The sequence below is a fragment of the Macrotis lagotis genome, chromosome X, assembly GCF_037893015.1.
Source record: "Macrotis lagotis isolate mMagLag1 chromosome X, bilby.v1.9.chrom.fasta, whole genome shotgun sequence".
NCBI lineage: Eukaryota > Metazoa > Chordata > Mammalia > Peramelemorphia > Peramelidae > Macrotis > Macrotis lagotis.
In genome coordinates this window covers 515,228,062-515,249,521 of record NC_133666.1, presented here as the reverse complement: position 1 = coordinate 515,249,521, position 21,460 = coordinate 515,228,062, and the positions used below count along the sequence as shown (strand labels likewise).

Sequence of the window (21,460 nt, the reverse complement as noted above, 5' to 3'; positions counted from 1 at the left end):
AAGTCATTTATTTTAATCCAGTATTCAAATCCAAACTCCATAGTTTTTCTTCCTTCACAGAGAATAATGAAGAGGAAATAAGAGGTATTCTCAATCAGAAAGGAACTCACAGAGCTTGCTTCTTCTGTGATTCCATTTCAACACACTTCTACTCTGATTTGCAAAGTTGTGCTTTTCTAGGCAAATAGTTCAGTCCCACAAACATCCTAAATGATAACATCCTGAATGATGGGGCAAATTTTCTGCCATAAAGTGTATTCTGCAACATCTTTTATTCAACACATTTTGCATTCCAAGCAAGCAGAGACGCATCTGAATAAAGTACAGTACCTTACCGCTGAGCTCCTCACAATAGTGAATTTGTACTCCCAGGCTTTTATTGACGTTTAAATCTGTTAAATATTAACTCCCACTATTGTTCTAAATGATGAATAAGCAAACTCTCCTGCACATACACACAGGCAGCATGTTACATCATCATGTACTTTATGCTAGTAAATGCTGAAAGCATTAGCTTTCTCTGCTTCACACGGCTAATTCCTATTTACTGTCAGCCTGAGTTTTTGCCCTGCCACAGTGCCTTTGACAGAAGACCTATGCAGTGTAAAAGCTTGGAAGTATCACAGATTTAGAAATGAGAGGGACTTAGAAAGCCTCCAGTCCAAACTCATTTTACAAAGGTGGCAACTTTGGCCCAGAGAAGTTGTGACCTACCCAAGGTCACACAAGTGAGAAGTGGTAGGAGGCAGAATCAGAACCCAGTGTCTGAGTCAAAAGCAGAGTTCTCTCACAGCTGACTCTTGACATTCATTCCTTGACTAGATAAGCAAGCACTGGCACATGTATATGATTACATACTTCTAACATTAGTTTCCCTTCTCGGGCATGCACGTGCATACACACTATATAATCCAACTGAACTGATTTCCTTCCCTTAACTTTTGTGGGAGATCAAGATAAAAGCTAAAAAAAGACAAGTAGACACTTCATGGAGTCTGTGATTAAGAGACAGAAACTAACAAGACAGATGGGCTGATGTATAAAAGAGAACCTCAGCCTGCAAGCCCACACTATTTTTTTTTTCTAAAGAGCTACAGGGCTGTACCTTCTCCATTTCAATTTTTATATCTATCAGCATCCTACTCAATTTAACTCTTGTTCATAATTCACAATACCCCACCCTTTCCTGTTCAGACCTCCTTAAATGAGGATTATTCAATTAAGCCAGATGATATCATAAGTAAAAATTGAATCAACTGCCTTTCTTTCATCTTGCAATTCAAGATTTATACAGATGCAGTGTTCACTATCAAATAATTTGGTTTCTATTTCAGTAGGAGAGTGGGTACTACAAATGGAACACTGTGTTACAAAACTCCACAGAACTTTTTTTTAAACATCTGAGGAATAAAAATTCAGGGGAAAAATGTATACAAAAATATGTTTTGATTTTGCAGTCATGTTTAATAGACTGCTCTCTGCATAGGCCTTTAGAGACTGCCTTAAAGGTAATGTTTACTTTGGTGGCTCCTATTACAGTCACCAATAGTCTATTCTATGCATTAATGGACCTTGCAGACATTTTCAAAACTGGACACCATCTTCCTTCCTTGATTTTACTTTGAATCTCTTCTGATTGCATTTCCCAACTAGATCAAAGTTGTTTTTATTCTTATTTTCCTTCCTAATTCTGCCTTTACCTTGGGATACACAATCTCCAAATTTCTTAAAGTTCTTCAGTCTAAAAAAATAATATTCCTCCCTCATCTGCTGCTCCTCCTTACCATTCTTTCCTGAAAATATTTATTTTTAAAAAAGCAAGCAGTATTCACAGACTTTCAAACAGGGCCTCATTATCCCTTCCTATGTTATTAATAAAATTATTTTTTGAAATTCTATTTTGATGTCTATTATAAAACTGAAGCTTTTCTTTGTTTTTCAAGACTTCTGTGACTTATACTAAAATCTTTTTAGTTTCACCCTTGACCAGATCTGATTCTTTTTTTTTTTTCTAAATTGTACCATAATGCTTTGATCATACTCTAGCAGAATTCTAAATTTTTGCCTAAGCACCATTCAATTTGCCAGGTACTTTTTCATGATCTTCCTTTCCCAGAATCCCCCCAATTTCTCCTTTCCTTTCCCAGATGACCCCCACAATGCCTGGCCTCTTCATTCTACTTTCCTTTTTCTTCCTCACTGAACCAAATTCGAATGATGCTCTCCTACAGTTGTGAAACCTACCCACAACTTCCATGCCAGTGAATTCTGATGTCCTAAAATATTCAGTGGTGACAATATTGTATGCATTGAGCAAGGGGAGGATGCTGGTTAGAAAAATAGGAGCTATTTATATGCACACAGAACCTGATAATTAGCACATGGAAAAAGATATGAGGGAAAACAAAAGCTATAGCACCATGGGATCCTAGACTAGCCTGAATATTTTCGTGTATGTGGGAGATTCCTGACTGGAGGTTAAATTGCCTTCTGTGCATTCCCACAGCCTGCGTTGTCTCCGGTTGTGCCTGCCTATTGCAAAAGGATTTCATTAAAGCTTCTGAAACTGAAATCTACCTAATTTAAACAGAGAAAAGAGAGAAGCCGACTTGGGGGTACACCATCCTCTCCCTAACTTAACTCTCCCTTCTGTTTTAATTGGATTTATTTTGGAAACTGCTATTTCTGTTTCACTCCTTTCCCTAAACTGTCAAAATGAGTATTGCAGCTTGGCTATTAAACAACTGCCAAATTTACTCCAGAGATGGATGGATTTCAGTGGCAGGAGAAGTGAAGATCCCTCTGTATGGTTGGAGTATTGGTTTACAGTCTCAAGTACTTGGGGCAAGAAGGATTTGCAATTGAAGAGAGTATTTATATCATCATCCAGGGAGAAGCTGGCCATTAGCTCTACCTGAGCATGCAGGAAGAAAGGAACAAAGAAGAAAACAACAACAACAAAAAGACAACAAACCTAAGAACAAAAATGCAGAGGGAGGCTATGTAACTAACACTCTGCAAGGACCTTGAAACATTAAGGAATTAAGTTACAGAAATGAACATGTAGAATTTTTTTTTTTTTAGATCTGGAGTAGCCTTAAAAGTAATCAATTAGAAATATCTTCAAACTGAAAAATGTTAGCATCTTTTAAAGCCTTGGATAATTGAACTCCAATGGATCTTTCAAACCCTTTATTAAGCATTTTTCTTTTTCTGTCTATACTTTTTCTCCCACTCTACTATCAAAACTGGCCATTTCTCTGTTCTTACTATGTGACCCTTCATTCATCTCCATTGCCCTGGTCGTCCCATATACCTACCATGCACTCTCTCTCTCTCTCTATCTCCACCTAATAGAGTTTCTTCCTGTCCTCTCACCTCTGAACCCCACTCCCCCATTCCTTTAATATACAACTCAAGGATCCATCCTCTACCTGAAGTCTTTCCTGACTCTCCCAACCTCTTGGTAGTTCTTCATTCTGGAAGAAGACCATGACATCAAAGAAGTGATGCCATGACAAGCACGTGAATTTGGATTATTGGTTGGTTGGATTGTACTAAGTCACCTGCCACATTTTTTCCTCCTGCGTTATCTGGGTTCGGTGGTCAGATATGAATCAGGAATCCTGAAGATGGCCCTGGGTATGAGGTGATTGGGGTAAGTGATTTGCCCGAAGTCACCCAGCTAGTAAGTATCTGAGACTGGATTTGAATTCAGGTCTACCTGACTCTGCAGCTGGTGTTCTATGTACTGCATCATCCTAGGGGCTCAACCTCAAGTGCCCTCCTTGCCAGTGTTTACTTTTCATCTCCCATTTGAATGTAAACTCCTTTCAAGTAGGTCCTATTCCTTTCTTTGTCCTAGTGCTACTTCTACCATCTGGCACAGTTCTCAGAAGAAGCTACATGCTTAATACATACTTGGAGGCAGCTAGACCTGGAGTAAGGAAGATTTGAGTTCATTTGTTTTCATATATTCAATAGCTGCACGAGCCTGTGCAAGTCACTTAACCTCTGTTTGACTCAGTTATCCCACCCATAATATAGGGGCAATAGTAGCACTTATCTGTCTTATTACTGATCCTTTGGTTATGAGAAAGCACTACTGAGGAACACTGTGCAGATGCAGAGAGGATTGTTGTATGAATAAAATGATATTTGTCATATTTGTAAAGTGTTTTGCAAGCTTTAAAATACTATAGGGACAGCTAGGTGGTGCAGTGAAGAGTATTAACCTTGGAGCCCAGATTCAAATCTGGCCTCAGTCACTTTTTTTTAAAATTTTTTTTTATGTTTTGGAAGGCAAATGGGGTTAAGTGGCTTGGCCAGGCCACACAGCTAGGTAATTATTAAGTGTCTGAGACCAGATTTGAACCCAGGTATGCCTGACTGCAAGGCTGGTGCTTTATCCACTATGCCACCTAGCCACCCCTTGGACTCAGACACTTGATATTTACTAGCTGTGTGACCTTGGGCAAGTCACTTAACCCCATTATCATGAAAAAAAGAAAAGAAGTGCTAGATATTATTTATTATTGCTTTTATAGATAAGAAAACTGTGACTCCGGAGGATTAATGACTTGTATAAAATTACAAGACCAGTTAGTGGCAAAAGCAGGGATAGGACTCATTTGTCTTACTTTAAGACCACCTCTTCTCAGTGTAGCTAGTAGCTTTTATGTCATGGACCCCTTTGACAACCTCATAAAGTCTATGGACCCCTTTCCAGAATAATTATTTTAAATACACAAAATAAAATAGATAGGATTGAATGAGATAAAATAAAATTGATAAAATATATAGAAATAAATTATAAATTATCCAAAATAGTTTCTTTAAAAAGTGAATAAAATACAGGGTAAATAAGAATTCTGGTCCAATACTATCAAGAATTTGAGCATTACAAAACAGGTCTTAGAAAATTCACAGTAATGGATATCCTATTATACTCTACCAGAAGATAAAAGTTTCAACCTGGCACCATGGTGTCATTTCAGCTTATTAAGATCCCAAGTAAAGGAGAGCTAATAGAAAGAGGGGAGAAAAGTGAAGAGCAAAAGTTTCATGGTTGGGAAATAATGGATGGGAGTGGGTGGGGGAAGAGGAAGAATTTGCAGAATATCTTTAGCAGCAATGGAATTTGGTCAGAGCCCAGGCAACAGGTACTGCTTTTGATTAATCTTAGTGAAAAGCTCAGTGGGCATATAAATTCACTAATTTAGTTTTATTGGAGCACCATTTGATCCACAGGGTAATAAGTCTATTGTTTCTTGATGACTTAAAGCTAATAGGTTGATCTCCAAAGTTCAAAAATTTGATGACTGATATCTTATTTTAACAATAACAAAACTAAGTGTTGAAGGGTAAGTTGGATGGCCATATGCTAATCAATCGATCAATCAATCAGAACATATTTATTAAGCTTTTGTTTGTGCCAAACAGTTGCAAGGACTGACAATTCAAAGAAATGTCAAAATAATCCCTCCCCTTAAGAAACACACATTCTAAAGAGGGAGAAAATGTACATAACTAAGAATATGTAAGTTGAATACAGAGAAAATGGAAGGTAGTCAAAAGTTTGTGGGTAGCAGGGAAGGAGCCTGTCAATATAGAAGGACTGATGAAAAGAGAGAGTGTGGAAGATAGATGGGGCAACCTGGTAGAGAAAATAGAAGGAGGTGGGATTAAAAGTTCACATCCAGGGACTGCTGTGGCAAATTGAAGAATAGATCACCTCTTCATCTGAGTCTAGAGTGAAGAGATAGTCACTTCCAAACCTAAGATTCTATTGTAAGATAAGCATGATTTTGGAAAGCAACAAGTAGAGGAACTTCCATGTGGTCAAATAAGATAGGCATAATTTTGGAAAATAGCACCAAATACAGGAACTATCATATGACCAAGTTACCTTTCAATATGCCCTTGATGCCCTTTACTCTGAATAATGAGGTTTGTCAGTACATAAAACAGCAGAATTGGATCTGAGGAGAAAAAAATCACTAAAGTTCTCTGCCAATTAAGATCAATGCAGAAAGCCAACAAAATTGCTTTTCAAAAATGTTTTATTATGTCAGTGATAAAATGTTCTTCATTATCCTATATGAGTTTTTGTAACTCTGTAGGTATTTGTGGTGAGGTCAATTATATGTTATACAAAACTTTCAAAGAGTAAATTGGCTTATATCTAAGCTGACAAATTATTTTAAAACTGAAATACATTTCAAAACAGTTTTATAAAGGTTGTATCTTCATGGAAAGAGTCATATATATTGAAGTGTTTCAAATATGAAAATTTCACTTTGCCAGAGAAACAGTCAATAATCACAAAACATAATATCATGCTCCCCTCCACCTACGGGAAAGAGGGACTGAATGTTAATCTAGAGACTATGAGTTTAATATCAATTAATAGTGCAAATCGACTCAGACACCAAAATACCTAGCTATGGAAGCCGAGAAACTCAGTGCAAAATTAGGCTATGCAAATAGAGTCATAGTGTTCAGGCCTTGAAAGGTGATTGTTTCAAAGTACTCTGCCCCAGTTAGATCACACCTGTGGTATTACCTTCAGTTCTGGGCACCCCATAATAGGAAAGAGACTGAGAAGCTGGACGATGTCCAAAGAGGACCAATCAGAATGGTAAGATGCATCAAAATTAAGCCAAGTAAGGATCAATTGAAGGAAGTGAGAAAGTTTAATCAAGAAAAGGAAAATTCTAGGCAGTGCCTAGTATTGAAGGGTAAGATCTGCAAGGAAGATCTGACTTGTCCCTTCTGATCCCAAAGGACAAGTATGTGAAGCAATGGCTGGCAAGTTTCATAAAGGCAAATAAAACACCAGAAGGAAAATCTCTGTAACAATTAGTTGTACCAGAGTGGAGAAGACTGTCTTGGAAGGTAACTGGATTTTCCCCTTATTAGAGACCTTGAAGCAAAGTATCACCCATACTGTTGGAAAGAATTCTTCCTCTGACTGGTCACTAAGATTGGTGTGATCTCTTGGGAGGTGTCCCCAAGCTACATAGGAGAATGAATAAGGGAACAGTAAAGAGAGGAAGTAGGGAGAAAAAAGGAACAAGAGAGAGTTGTTAGAGTTAGATAAAAAGAATCAAAAAATATTTTTGCCATAGTAACATAAAAGACAAAATTGGAATTTAAGTAAAAAAATGCTTTTGATCTTCTATTTCTATAATGATTCAAGGAAAAAAATTTAATTTGTGGCCTAAAAAGTCACAGAATTCTTTTTAAAAAGAATAATGAAGGTATAACATTTTAAATTAAGAATCAAATATTTTTTTAGGTTTTTGCAAGGCAAATTGGGTTAAGTGGCTTGCCCAAGGCCAACACAGCTGGGTAATTATTAAGTATCTGAGACCGGATTTGAACCCAGGTACTCTTGACTCCAGGGCCAATGCTTTATCCACTATGCCACCTAGCCGCCCCAAGAATCAAATATTTTTAATACAAAGAAAAAATGCAATTGCTTTCAGGTTCAAATGAACCTTAGGCCAAAGCTGAGGAAGCTTCTGTATTTAGAATTGATTTCTTTGATATAGAGGACAAAAAATTACTAGCCTCAGAGTGTGGAAGAACCAGGTTCTGGGTTCAAGTGCTGCCAATGACCTATAATAGCTGTGTGACCCTGGGCAAAAGTTACTTAACCCCTCAGTGTTCACACAATTAAGACCATAAGTTATAAAAAGGCATCAATCATTGTGGGAGAAAAGAAGAAAATGAGCATTTATAAAGTACCTGCTGCATGCCAGGAAATTTATTAGATACCTTATCTCATTTGATCTAAACAATTACACTGTAATTTAGGCACTATTATTATCCCCATTTCCCAGATGGAAAAAAAAAAACTGAGGGTAGAGAGAGAGGTTAAAGGATTTGCCCAGGGTCACAATGCCAGGAAGTGTCTGAGGCCAGATGTGAATGCATGTCTTCCTTATTCCAGTCCTGGCATTCTATCCACAATGCTGCCAGTTGCCTCTGTACGTAGAATGTTTCTTCATCTGGGAGCTTCTTTTAACAATTCAATTTCCAGTCTAGTCCCTATCCCCTTGACTGACTTCATTAATGGAAAAATTCTTCAATTAAAACTACCAGGAACAGGCAATATGGCATCATGACAAGAATGCTGCACTTGAAGACAGGAATCACAAGTTTGAATCTTAACTGACATTTCTTAGTTATGGGTGCCCCTGACAAATTTTTGTTGAGTTTAGATGGTGACCACAAAGACCCTTTTTCAAGATCTAAATCTGTGATTTTTGCATATAAGCAATCTGATCCTCAGTATTTTCATCTGAAAATGAATTTTAAAATGCTTATAATACCCCATTCACAGGATTGCTGTGCAGAAAGCATTTGTAAATATTAAAATGTCATATGAGTATGAATTTTTTACTGTACTTGTCATCATGATGATAGCCATTTAGCCATTTTCTCTCATTTTTCAACAATCAAAATATGATATAATTTTATTAATTTAGATCATAGGTCAGCAAGTTATAAGCCTAGAATCAAATCCTAACCTGTTTTTTTGGGTTATTTTTGTAAGATTCACTAGTTAAGAATATATTTTTTGGTCCTAAAGCAAGAGTCTGTTAACCCTTGGTTTAGGTTGCAAGTTTCATGAAGTGTGGAACTGCATCTTATCTAAAATTTTGCATCTTTCCCCCCACACCTAGCACAGTGTTCAACATACAGCAAGATAATTAATAATTATCTGTTGAATGAATGAATGAAAAAATGAATGAATAAGGGTTAGACAGTTTTCCCTTCCATAGAAATAAGTAGGAAGGAGAATGATGAATTTCCTGAATGCAGAAGAGTCTCTGTGAGAGCCTTCTCCATATTCTCCTTTACAGTCTCTCCTACAAGAGTCAGCTCAACATTTGAGAGTACGGAAGAAATGAAAACTACTGGATTCCATAGTTGATCTTCTACAAGGGTCAGCTCAGCCCTCAAGAGAATGGATGAAATAAAAACCACTAGATCCCATGGTTGATCTCCATGATTCCAAATATACAGATGACTGCTTTTTCACTTTTCAATTGGTACTACACAACTAAAGGAGATTTTAAAGCAAAGAGATTAACACCAAGTATTCACTGGCAATTTTATGTGTGGTGACTGATTTGTCTTATAGGAGGACAATGAATCACCAATTCTGAGACTTGGTCCAGTACTAAGTCCTTGCTTTATAAATCCAGGAAGTACATTCCTTCACTACTTTATGGACCAGATTCTAACTTCAACCAACCAATCAATCAAATATTTATTAAATATCTACAATGATCTCACACTGTGCAAAACACTTGGGGATAGACAAGAAAAAACAATCCCCCTCCCTTAACAAGTTTAGGATATGAAAACATGTAAATATAATAATATTCAAAATAAATACATAATAAACACAAGATAATTTTAAGGAAGGAAGCCACCCACACACCTGGGGAGTAGGAAATCTCATAGAGAAGATGGTATTTGAACTGAGTTTTGAAGAAAATTAGAGATTCTGAGTGGCAGAAATGAGAAGGAAGTACATACTAGTTATAGGGGTATAGAAAACTTGAGTAAACTACCAGAAATTGGAGGCTAAGTGAATGACATGTATCACATGTAAACTGCAGCTGAAGGTCTTTTTCTCCCTCAAACATAAATTATAATTTAGATATGTTGAGATACACATGAGGTAATCTCTGGACACTAGGATATCATGTGGAAGTTTATCGAGTTAACACAGGTATAAGATAAGAAGGAAATAGCATTGTCAAACCAAATATTAAATCACCCACTACTGTTTAGAATATTTACTCACAACAAATATAAATTTGAGACAAATTGTGACCATTAGACTTGAGATAGTTCAATCATGTCACAGGTCCTTCATTTTCTCATCAGTCAAATGATGGAACTGGATCCTGAAGAATCCTGAAGGACTCTTCTTCTATGTCTAACATTCAAATGCTTAAGATTCTCTTATCACTCATTCAACCTCTTCTCAGAAGCTGTACCCTTGCTCCCTCTCCCATTTTTCATTATACCCTTCTTAGAATCATCGAGTTAGAGTTGCAAGGGACTTTAGACATTATCAAGTCCAGCTCCTTCATTGCACAGGTGAGGGAAATGAGGACCAGAAAGGTATCGGGTTTTTCCAAGGAAGAGATGAAGAATTTGAAATCAGGTCTTCTGTGACTGCCAGGTCAGTGTTCTTTCTACTACACAATGATTTCTCTCATATACTGACTCTCATTTCTCTCATATACTATTCTTAACAGGCATCAGAGCAGTACTCAATGCCTAACCCTATCCTAAGATGTTCTTTACCTTTCTCCATCCAATGGGCCATTCCAAAGAGCTGACCAAGCAGTCAGTTCTCTGTCTCTTCCTCTTTCCCTGTGTGTGTGTGTCTCTGTCTGTCTCTCTCTTTCTCTCCATGTTTCTGTCTTTGTCTCTGTCGCTCTCCGTTTCTCTCTGCCTCTCTCTGTCTCTGTCTCTGCATCTGTCTCTGTCTCTGTTTTTCTGTCTCTGTCTCTGTCTTTCTCTGTCTCTCTTTGTGTCTGTCTCTCTGTCTGTCTCTTTCACTGTCTCTTTCTTTCTCTCTTCTCGAGTTGTTTCATTTTAACTGCATTTCTGTAAGTGGCATCACAGGCTTCTTGGTCATAATTAAAAGTACCACTCATCCATGCAATGAATACTATCTTAGCAGGATTGGTAGAGAGCCAAGGAACAACTATTGTTTTACTGTAAGAAAAGAGTCAGATATAAAATTGCAGAATAGGTAAGATGTCAGGACTTGGAAACAGAGAGTGTCCTGACTCTGGCACATTGACTGTGTGACCCTGGACAAGTCACAAAGCTTTCTGAGTGTACCAGGGAGATGTATAGAACTGATAAATTAATGAACAGTTAATGATCTACTAAAGGTAAAGGAAATTTTGTAGGTCAATGCAAAGATACAGGCAAAAAAAGAATTTGAAGAATTCAGAGATACAAAGGAAGATTTGTATAAAGCAGTATTTAGTGAGTAAACAGAAACAAGAAAAATAATAATACAAATATTATAATAATGATAATTTTTAAAACCACTGAAATCTTGATTCTGGAAAAAGGAATGGAAATAAATCTCTATTTTCAGTGGAAAGGTAAGAGAGTATATGTACAAAAATGTTTTATTCAATATCAGATATGGTTGCTTTTTACATTGTTTTTGTTTGTTTTAGTTTGTTTCAAGGGAGATTTCAATGGGCTATATTGATAAATGACTGCTACAAAGGTTTCTAAAACTACTAAATTTAATATCAAAAAGTATTTGGGATCCTAATACTGTCTCAATATGTGAAATTAGTATTCTTTATCTTGAAGGAAATCTGACCAGGAAAAATACTAAATTGAGGATATTTGAACTTTAACTCTGAGGACCCAGAAAAAACAAAGTGCTGTTGCTATCTAATTCTTTAGACTTACATCCAAATAGACTCTCAAACTAAACTTCTGCATATGCAAGAACACAATTAAAAACAACTCTACACTACTTAAGCAAACACTATCCTTTGGAAATCTAGATGGACACTTTATCTCCTTTAAAAACAAAGACAAAAAAATAGTGTGATAGCTTTCAATTTAATTTCATTCCAGAAATAAAAATTAAACTAGTAGACTATTCTGAATATTACTGAGTAGACCTAAGAACTTTACCTTTGATTTGATATAATGAACAAGGAACATAATTTATCACCAGGAATATATTGTGGCCTGTGAACATTGACCCCATTTCAGAAATGAACAATAAATCCCATGATTTTGCCTTTGTTCAGTCTTTTCAGTTATGTCTGACTCTCTGTAAACCCATTTGGGGTTTTCTTGGCAAAGACACTAGATTGATTTATTTCCTTCTCTAGCTCATTTGACAGATGAGGAAACTGAGGCAAAGAGGGTTAAATAACTTGCTCAGGGTCACACAGCTACATGATTATTGACTCATAAAATTTATAACTTACATCAAAGCTCAGATGAGCATCTCTAAACTGAAGGCCCAACTTAATTGTGTCAAGAAAACTAAAGAAATACCTTTTGGGTGGAGAAGGAAAAAATAAAGGAAATATGCCAGAAAGTGTGATATCAAACCATTCTTAACTTTACCATCTTTTCAAACAGTCTCTTCTCTGGTTTCCTTGTCCTTCCTCCTACAAGACACTCCATCTCCCAACTCTGCTTTTTGACTGGCTAGTCCTTGTGCCTAGAATGTTCTCCTTTGTTATCTCTACCTCCAACTTCCTTCTAGTCCTAAATAAATTCCCACCTTTTGGCCAGAAGTCTTTCACAATCCACCTTAACATTAGTACCTTCCCTAGGTTATTATCCCCAATGTATCCCATCTATAACTTATTACACATAATCTTTGAATGCTATCTATCTCCCCCTTTTGGCTGTAAACTCCTTGGAGGCAGGATATGTTTTTGACTTTCTTTATATCTCAAGTTCTTAGCACAGGGCCTGACAATAATGAGTGCTTAATATATTTATTGACTAACTGTGGTCTTAGAACATTAGTTTTATTCTTTTGAATGTTTACCTCTCTTCTTCACATTTCTGTATTGATTTTAATTAGTAAATGTGCCTTCCAATTCAAAATAAGCATAGGGAAAAAATGGAAAAGCAAATGATTCAAGAATAGCCCCTACTTTTGTATTTTCCTCATTTTGAGACTTAAAGTATTACATTCATTTAATTTCCGGTGACTGTTCTGTTTGTTTATTTGAGTAGTAAGAAAACAGCATGAAGAATGTTGAAAGGATGGCCAGAGTACTTGGTCAAGCAGGCCAAGTCTGAATTGTCATCAGACTGGAAACTGAACAAAGATTAGTTTTACAAAAGTTTACTAGTTGTAATTTGGTAATTCTGTAATCTGTTTCCTTCAGTTTCCTCATCTCTAAAATGAACTGGAAAAGGAAATGGCAAGCTACTCCAGTATCTTTGCCAAGAAAATTCCAAATGATGTCATGAAGAGTTGATCATGATTGAACAACTAGATCAATGACTCCATCATTTACCATCTGGGTACTTTCAAGGGCACTGGGGTGAAAATAATAGATGGAAGACCTGGTCAAGATAGAGTCCCTGAAAGTCCTGAAATAAAACCTAGAAAATAAATCAAGAATATGCCAAATGAAAAATCTGCTTCCCTTTCTACTTGAAATGCACTGAAGGTTCTGTTCTATTGGACAAATATTTACTGAACACCAACAAGGACACAGGTACTGTGATCAACCCAAAGAGAAAAATGAAACAATCTTTGTCCTCAAAGTGTTTGCATTCTTCTAGAAAAGTAAACATCTACTCAGTTTATTATATACAAATTATATATATATATATATATACATATATATATATATATATGTATATGTAGTGACACAAAAAAATAATTCCAAAGAAAACCTTAACAACCAAGAGGCTAATCTTCACTTTGTTTCTATTAGGCAGAAAGGAAAGAGGAGAGAATTCTAGATACAAGAATACATTCTGTTCAGAGTCAAGAAGGAACAGTTTGAGGATCAATCACAAATTTTTTTGCATTGCTGTTATCTAACCTTCAAATTCCCATAAACTGCCATAGCCTTCAAGACTCCAAAATTATACATTTGCATAACTTTGGGTAAATAATTACTCTTTACTAATAGACTTTATTCTTCCACCCAGTCCTTTTTTAAAAAAAAAGTAAAATTTTATTTCTGTAGACATGAAGGATATATATACAGGCAGTGCTTAGAAAAGAGGGTGGGGTGAAGATCCCTTAAAAACTTTAAATCTTTGCTTTTTCAGAAGTTTTCCTGATGTGCCTGGAAGTTGTACAAGATTGTTAAGAATAGGGATGGCTAGGTGGTGCAGTGTATAGAGCACTAGTCCTGGAGTCAGGAGTACGTGAGTTCAAATTCGGCCTCAGACACTTAATAATTACCTAGTTGTGTGGCCTTGGGCAAGTCACTTAACCCCATTGCCTTGCAAAAAAAAAATCTAAAAAATAAAATATTGCTAAGAATAAAATAATCTAACTTTTACTTCTCTGATTTATCAGTGACGTTCCTATTTAAGCACTCAGAATCAGTTTCATTTGATTTTTACCATCTGGAAATTTTTACTTCAGCATGCCAAAGTCATCAAAAGAAAAGGGCAATGTAGTCTAGAGTTGGCGTAGAGCTGGGGTAGGGGTGGGGGTTACCTGTACCGTGTGCTTTCATCACGATGAAGAAGGTGGGAGCACCACCAGAAAATTCTTTCTCCCTGGAAGATGTTTCAGGAAGATTCTGTTTGAGTAGAAAGTAGTGGCAGGAGGGAAATTCAATAAATATCGACTGGCCGAGTCTGTAAAATACAAAGTCAAAAGAGAAAAGTGAATTACAAAACTAAAATAAAAATTTATTACACTTAGCTTTCAAGATGCCATCATTCTCTAATTTACCTGCTCTCTCTCTCTCTCTCTCTCTCTCTCTCTCTCTCTCTCTCTCTCTCGCTCTCTCACTCTCGCTCTCTCTCTCGTCAGATTAGGAAGATGATTCTAGTTTCTTACAGGATATTCTAAAGGAACATAGCTTTCTTATAGCTTTCACCAAACTGGAAAGATTATATGTCTGTAATCTAAGACCCAGTTTAGAGAAGTTCCAGGAGGTTTGTGGCCAGGTTGACTATAAGATGATGATTTTTTTTGGCTATAACAACTTTCCAAAACCATCTACAAAGTTGTAGGCTCAAGCTGAAACCCATATCTAAGAGACAGGAATCTCCACATTTGATGTAACCAAGATTCCTGACCTTCTGGAGAAGAAGTATAAATGAGTAGATCAAGAAGACTCTTAGGAATGATGTATCAAATAAAATAATTCCACATAACTAACTTTTTAAAAGACCTAGTTAATGTGGGCAGCTAGGTGGAATAATGACCTTCAGTCAGGAAACAGCAAAGTTCAAATCCAGTCTCAAACACTACTAGTTGTATGACCCAGGATGAGTCACTTTACCCTGTTTCCTTCAGTTTCCTCATCTCTAAAATGAACTGGAAAAGGAAATGGCAAGCTACTCCAGTATCTTTGCCAAGAAAATTCCAAATGATGTCATGAAGAGTTGATCATGATTGAACAACTATAAAGAACAGAAATAAGGGGTGGAGAGGCAGCTACAAGGTTTGAGATAAGGTTAAACTATTCTACTAAAGGTCAACTTTAGTCAAACTATTATACTGGAGGTCAAATCCTTGGGTAAAGAATTCACAAAATCTGTGAAGGCACAAAAGAATCAGTAATGACGTATTGCCTATGCAAAATCTGTCAATATCCAAAAGCCAGAAATAAGTTATTATAATTCAAGTTTCATGAGCTATTAGCCCAAATAATTCTAAAATTTTGCCATATATTGTTTTTGTTGCCAAGCAAATAGAACAGAGGTTGATATTCATCAGTTACCAGGAGGCATAATAATGCAACTCTATAAATGTCAGTTGGTTATTTGTCTAATTAATATTCCATAAAACTTTATGAATTAATTGTAATCATTTTCAATATGTGGTCCACATATCAAATAGCTCCCATTTATAAAGTAACTTTAGGTTAGCAAAGCATTTTGCAGATATCCTCTCATTTCTTCCTCATAAGAATCTTGGAAAATAGACAATATTATTAACCTCATTTTACAGATAAGGAAATTGAGACAAGCAGCCCTTAATTGACTTTTCCAGTAAGTATATAGATTCATATTTGAAAGTACCTAACTGCCTGCCTAAATAAAATGAAACAAACTATAGAAAGGGGAGAGAAAAGGTGGCATTAGTTACATAATCATGGTTCAAATTAGGAAAAAAGATTGATTAATAAATCAATAAAACATCTTGATAATAATTTTTTTAGGTTTTTGCAAGGCAAATGGGGTTAAGGAGTTGCCCAAGGTCACACGGCTAGGTAATTATTAAGTGTCTGAGACCCGATTTGAACCCAGGTACTCCTGACTCCAGGGCTGGTGCTTTATCCACTACGCCACCTAGCCACCCCTAATAAAAATGTTTTAAGACAAACTAAAGATCTATGAAGTTATCGATGGGGTTATAAAATATCTCTTCATGCACATATGTATATATATATATACATATATATATGTATATATATATATATGTGTGTGTGTCTCTCACCATATTTGGTATTCTGTGTCATATATATTAGGTGGTAGATAGAGTTCCAGCCCTGGAATCATGTTTTCATGCAGTGTCAGCTCTTGCTAGCTCTAGAACCCTGGGCAAGTCACTTAACCCTGTTTGCCTCAACTTACTCATTGATAAAATGAGCTGCAGAAGGAAATGGCAAACCACTCCAGAATCTCTACTAAGAAAACCCCAAAGGAGTCAAAAAGAGTCACATATGACTAATGATTAAATAAAACAAAGCAAAATGAATGAAACAATCAAAATGGCATATTAGTTAAAGTATTAGAAAGAGTCAAAAAGTCCTGAATTAAAATCCTGCCCTTGGACACTTACTTTAGAAATTTAACTCAGACATGCTGCTTAACTGTAATCAACTTCAATTTCTTCATCTCTAAAATGGGAACAATAATAGTACCTACCTGACAAGAGTTGTATAAAGAAGATCAGTATGAAAAAGTTTTTATAAATCTCAAAATAACGCTAATTATTATTAATAGCAACAGCAACAGCAACAACAATAATAATTGTTATTAATATTATTATTATCAGGACTCCTGCTTTTCTACTTGTTCAAGCATAAAACTCAAGGTAAATAATTTCTCATTTAGTCATTAATACCCTTTTTAATGGATTTAGTAGAGTGACAGGAGAAAACAAGCTATATAAGCACAAATTCAAAGCTCCCAACTAGTTCATGACCAGACCTTTAAATTATAACATGATCTTATCCAGTAGTCACTTTTATTTAACAACATATTTTACTTTCCTTAAAATCCGCTTTCGTACCTTATGAGCATGACATGAAGATGACCCCATGTTTTAGAAGTAATGCCAAAAGAGCATAAATTTTCTAATTATCTTAAGTTAGAAAGACTTTGAGGCCAGGCCTATGACATCCTGTGTCTGGTGTCTAAGAACCAGACCAATTCAGAGCAGATAAACTCATCACCAGAAGTTTGCACACCAAGTAGTGAAATGTTTCCTGCTATCTCATTTTTTTTCCCATGGAGACCAGCACCTAAGGTATAGAGGAGCTGTGATTTGCATAAGTAGAGGGATTATGCACAACTGGAAATCAGATATTCTTGAGGTATAAAATACTGAAAAATGCAAGTGTGCTCACTCATATTAACAAAGAAAAATAGAAACTGCAGAAATGTTTGCAAAGAAAAATTCTAAACCTGCACAAAAAAAAAAATAATCCCTAGTAATTCCAACAGAGTAACCCTTGCTTGTGCAAAACATTAGATGAATTCTAAGAAGAGTATAAAAGGCCTGACATTACTAGGGCTGTGGTGGCCAATTACCAGAGAAAGCAATAAAGATATACATATTTATTTCTATTTTAATGGCATGAAACTTAGCATTTTCACTTCCAGATGTCAGCATTACATTTAAAAATGTAGAAATTACTTTTAAAAACAATCATGATGTATAATTTCCTTCTAAAAACACATTCTAAAATATCAAGCCACAGACAGGTCTCTGGGTATTCTCAGGATCAAAAAAAGTCTTTATATACATTTATGTATAGGTGTACATAGGCACACATACATCTGATTTCAGATAAGTGGAATTTCCCCTTTTATTTTTTTCAGATTAGTTTAACTTGCTGGCTGTATGACTCTGGGAAAGTCATTCAAGCTCTGTCTCAGTTTCCTCATCTTCAAAATGGGGATAATTATTTGAGCCTACCTTCTAAAGCTGTTGGGAAGATTCAATGCTATCTTATTTGTAAAGCACTTAGGACAGCATGTGGCCTTTCCTTTAACTTAACACAATCCACTTATTTTACAAATGAGGAGACTGTAAATTGAGGCCTAGAGAAGTGAATGATTTGTCTAACCTAAGACTAGAACAACTGCTCTCCTATCTCCTAGACCAATGCCCAGTCCCTACCCTATGCTGCCTCTTCCATCACATCACTGTTTCAAGATACAGTATATATCTAACTATATTTGCATTCATGAATTACTCTTTTTTTTTTTGTTTTAGGTTTTTGCAAGGCAATGGGGTTAAGTAGCTTGCCCAAGGCTACACAGCTAGGTAATTATTAAGTATTTCAGGCTGGATTTGAACTTAGGTACTCCTGAATCCAGCGCCGGTGCTCTATCCACTGCACCACCTAGCCGCCCCCATGCATTACTCTTAATGGCAGATGAAAAACATGTATAGATTCCTTAAACAAGCCCCTCCCGCCTTATAGTATTTCCCAGTGTCTTAGTGACAATTAATCTTCCAGTGGAGAGCATCAGTGATTTAAATAATTATAGAACCTGGAGCATGACTCATATTTTTCCATTTTATTGTAATTTTTACTTCCAAAGGCTCAATTTTTACATATCTGTCTCTATTTCTTTCAAGTCCTAGATCTGTATGCTTGTATTGTTTTACCTGGTTGCATCTCTCTCTCTCTCTCTCACACACACACACACACACACACACACACACACACATCAAAAGACCAAACTGCCTATTTAATGTCAACAGGAAAGGAACAAAGACTTCACAAGAGACTGAGTAATCATGTTCAAGGAAGCCTCCTTCTATGTTCAGAACCACTTGATCATCTATATATAAGGCTGGTGTACCCAACAGTTAAACTAGAACCCACCAAGGGACTAGTAGGTGACTCTGTGAATAGTATGCCAGTGAATCTGGAGTCAGGAAAATCTAAATGAAAATAAGGCCTCAAACACTTACTAGTTTTGTGACCCTGGGTCTCAGTTTCCTCAACTGTAAAACAGTAATAATAATAACAATACTTCCAACAGTGGTTGTAAGGACCAAAAGAAATATTTGAAGTGTTTGGAGAAATGCCTAACACATAACACAATTAGAAACTAAATAAATGGTCGTTTCCTTCTTACCAACTGATTTCAAAGCCTTACCTGGCATATCATAAACTGGCTGCTACTTCTTATTCATTTCCTACCATTACTCTTTAAAATCTATTTGGGTTAACAGCTATATCCCCTAATTTTAACTACTTAAGGATTTTCTGTCAGCATATTTTTATCATCATCCCCTCCCACCATCACCCTATTTCACCATAACCCCTTGTGATCACCAAGCCTTAGAAAAACTAAAAACTCTCTTCACAAAAAGACTGTGGATTCCTTATTTTATGACAAGATTTACCTAAAGAGTTTGACCAAGGGCAAACTCTGAGCTTCCCTTTCATGTTTTTAACAGCTAAATCATTTTCAGAGGCAAGAAATACTTTTCTTCTCCTAAGCTGTTATTGTTTTTTTTAATTTCATGATACAGAAAAATCTTTAAACTTGGAATAGATTGATGATGTCAATAAAGAAAGACCCTAAGTCATAGAGTATGAATATGGATATTCACCATTAATTCTAACCACTAGTCATAAGGTAAATATGAGGGAATCTTTTCTTAAACTATTTTATTTTATTTTAAATGGACAAAACACCAGAAGATGAGAAAAGCATTTGATACTCTACTATCTAATAGAGTCCAAATCAGAATTAAGGTATTCTGATGGTCAAAAAGCATAAAATTCTGGTTTTATAAGGACCAAAAAAAAAAGCATAAAGCTTCAGTGTAATGTAAGATATGATCAATTTATGATTATTAAAATAAAAAGGGGGCAGCTAGGTGACTCAGTGGATACAGCACCAGCCCTAGAGTCAGGAGTACCTGAGTTCAAATGTGACCTCAGACACTTAATAATTACCTAGCTGTGTGGTCATGGGCAAGCCACTTAACCCCATTGCCTTGCAAAAACTAAAATAAAAATAAAATAAAAACGAAGGGAGTAGTAAAAAATGGACAACCCTAAAAACCAGGGTAAGCTTTTATTTGATTTCTGCACATATTTTGATTTCTATCTTGCAATAGTTCTACCGTTCAGAATATGGTTTGCTTAGGCACGGTTTTTCATCGCAATTCATCAAGGGGAGCACAAACAAGAAAGGCTTCCCCCTTTGGAGGAGGTGGGAGAGAGAACAGTCACAGGTTGAAAGCAAAGGGAAAAGGAGTTGGATAACCTGCAAACTGGTATAATCTGCCTTTGAAAAAGTTCACAAAAGGACTATAAGAGAAAAGAATTGGAACTGAAAGGAAACTTGGAAATGACCACATTCAACCCCCCTTTCCTCATTTACTTTTTTTAAATGTATGTGCTGCCAAAGAAGGCATAGATATAAGGTAGGAGGGTTTCCCTTCCTCATCCTCCTCAGTGGATATAGTCCCAGTATGTAATCATTTTAAGGGAGGAATGTGAAGCAGTAGTTACAGGTAAGCAGTAGAGCCAGAGCAGCATTCTTCCCATTATACTATGTTTCTTTTTAATACTTTTTTTTGGGGAGGGGGCTGTCTAATAATTTGGTTATCTGAGGATTCAGGTTAATATCCTAGGTTCCATCAGTCTCTTATTAGGTTTTCACACTGTTTTAATTAAGCTTGGTTCCAATATGGCCCTCTCAATTTAATCACATGCCTGGTACTTTCCCTTCTCAGTCTGTTAAACCCACTGGAATGGAGCCAGACAACTATGGGAAGGAACATTCTCCTCTCAAAAGAGAAAGCTCTTGGGCTTCAATTTGTTTACTATAAAATGTACATAAATAAAGTGTCTGCATTTTGTTTTTAAAGTGCTCGGTGCCTTCGCCTTAAAAACATGAAGGGAGGACAGAAGTGGGGGGGAATTGTGTCTGGAACCATTCAGGTGAAAGACTATGAGACAGCTTTCAAGATAGCTAACTTTCAACATCAGCATGTTCTGAAAGATTCCTTTGTGCTGTTATGTATAGAAGCCATTAAAACATTGTAATTTTCACCAATGTGAAAAAGTCTGCTTTAAAATGACTTTGTATGCTAGTGCTATTTTAAAGGTGAGTCTGGCTTTTTATTCATCGACTCGATTATCTTTTCAGGAGAATTCTCATACTTCACTGTAAGTACTTAATGAGGCACTAATTAGTACTCCTTTTTTTTTCATTTATAACTCCTCTGGGAAATGAGGTCAGAACCTGTTTTAGTGCAAGAAGCAAACCTTTCTGCGGTTGTATCAAATACTACATGAGCGCTTGGCGAATTCTTTTCTTCCAAAGGGGAGCCCTTCCCAAACACAAAACGGATGTAAAGAAGGCATCTTCATGAAGGGCTCCTCTCCTTGGTACCCTCCTCCCCACCGGCGCAAGGTGCTGCGCAGGCAGGCAGGCAGGCTAGGCCACGGCCCGGCCCCTCTCTTTTGCTTAGGGCCACGGGGACCACCTTTCTCTTCCCTGATTGGCTTTC

General features: G+C 36.4%; 1 protein-coding gene across 22 annotated transcripts in view; it reads right to left on the bottom strand.

Moving 5' to 3' along the window:
• The window catches only part of ATXN1 (ataxin 1), a 521,647-nt gene that overhangs the window by 317,019 nt on the left and 183,168 nt on the right, over positions 1-21,460 (bottom strand). For 18 of the 22 annotated variants that reach the window (XR_012472582.1, XM_074207313.1, XM_074207312.1 and 15 more), the window contains one exon: positions 14,228-14,370. The gene's annotated coding sequence lies outside the window, so the exon portion shown is untranslated. The remainder of the gene's footprint in view (positions 1-14,227; positions 14,371-21,460) is intronic. The other 4 variants (XM_074207301.1, XM_074207308.1, XM_074207309.1 and 1 more) reach the window with 1 other exon arrangement.